This window comes from Prionailurus viverrinus, chromosome B4 (assembly GCF_022837055.1).
Source record: "Prionailurus viverrinus isolate Anna chromosome B4, UM_Priviv_1.0, whole genome shotgun sequence".
NCBI classification, from domain to species: Eukaryota; Metazoa; Chordata; class Mammalia; order Carnivora; family Felidae; genus Prionailurus; species Prionailurus viverrinus.
This window is the reverse complement of record NC_062567.1, coordinates 127,915,791-127,917,211: the sequence shown is the minus strand read 5'-3', so window position 1 is coordinate 127,917,211 and position 1,421 is coordinate 127,915,791.

The window sequence follows — 1,421 nt, the reverse complement described above, 5'->3', positions numbered from 1 at the left end:
TCGACAGCTTCTGTTCTGTCTGGGCTCCAGGAGCACTTGTGTCCCCTTCCCAGGCTGGCCTGCTGTCCCTGCTTCCTCTGACTCTCCGCCACCCTCTTGCCCTTGGCCAGCCTCTCCTGTTACTAACAGTGCTGTCAGTCGTGGCCGCTGTCCCGGTGCCACCTTCACACACAAGGCAAGAGGGCGCTTCCTGTCCCGTTATGCAGATAAGGACACGGGCTCATAGGGCGCAGAGCCCGGGTTTGTACCCAGGCGTGGTTGCCTCTGAAGCCTGGGCTCTTACACCCGATCCCCTGGATGCTTCTAGCGCTTCCTTCTCTGCCAACGGGCACAGGGCCACTCCCGCGGCAAGCCTGGCCCCCTGAGGGAGCCGGGCTGGCTGTTCCCTGTGTGTGCCACAGGACCCCCTCCGCCTCGGCCAGCCTCTCCGCCCCTTCCTGTTCCCGGCTCCCCTTGGCCCGCGGAGCAAGGTGCCAGCCCAGAACGCCCGCCCTCTATCTCCCTCCTGGGGCCAAACAGCCCTTAGGCTCAGTTGCCCAGCCAAGGCGCCGGCATCCTGGGAGCCGTGGGCACTCAACACCGGGGATACCCTTGCCCTCGGCCCTGGGGTGCTGTGACCACTCCTGTGTGCTTTGCCCTCGATGGCTCTCGTGTTCCTATCGAAACCGCGTGAGCACCGCCTGGGGAAGGCCGCTGTGGCGGAGGCAGGAGAGCCGGGCCGCCCCGGGAGCGGCCAAAACCACAGACCGGGACCTGTCACAGGCATGCGGAGGCCAGATAAACCAGCACCTGGCGGTAGCGGAGGGAGGCCAAGGGCCGCGGGGCAATGGGGAGTAGCAGCCAGTGCCCGGAGGGCGCTCACGGGGCGCCGGGCCTCGTTCTGGGCTCCTGACCCCACGGTGGCCGCACGGGGTTAGCGTCCTCGTCAACATTCCCTTTTACACGTGGGACCGACTCAGAGGTTGAGGCCCTTGTCCAAGATCACGAAGCCCACGGGCCCCTGGGCCAGGAATCGAGGCAGGGCAGGCTGCACCTGTACCTCTCCTGTCATCCTCCAGAATGTAGCGTATGATCTGAGTCCCACAGCCCACGGGGCAGACGGGCCGGGCGGCGGCTCACTTGACAGAAGAGGCGCTGATGCAGACATTGAATAACTTGCACAGACGCCCGGTGAGTAAGGTGGGGGCAGGCAGGGCTCAGAGTTCAGGGTCGGGGCGCCGTGACTCCCGCGCCCGGGCCCCTCCCCGCGTGCCCCGCTGCCACTCCTTAAAAGGCGCCCTCTGCCAAGCAGTTTCCACACTCATTACCTCACTCCATTCCTCTCTTGTGAGGCAAGCATTATTCCCAAATTACAAGCGCAAAAGCCAGTTCAGAGAACTTGACTTACCCAAGGTCATGTCTAAAAAGTGATGATGCCACTT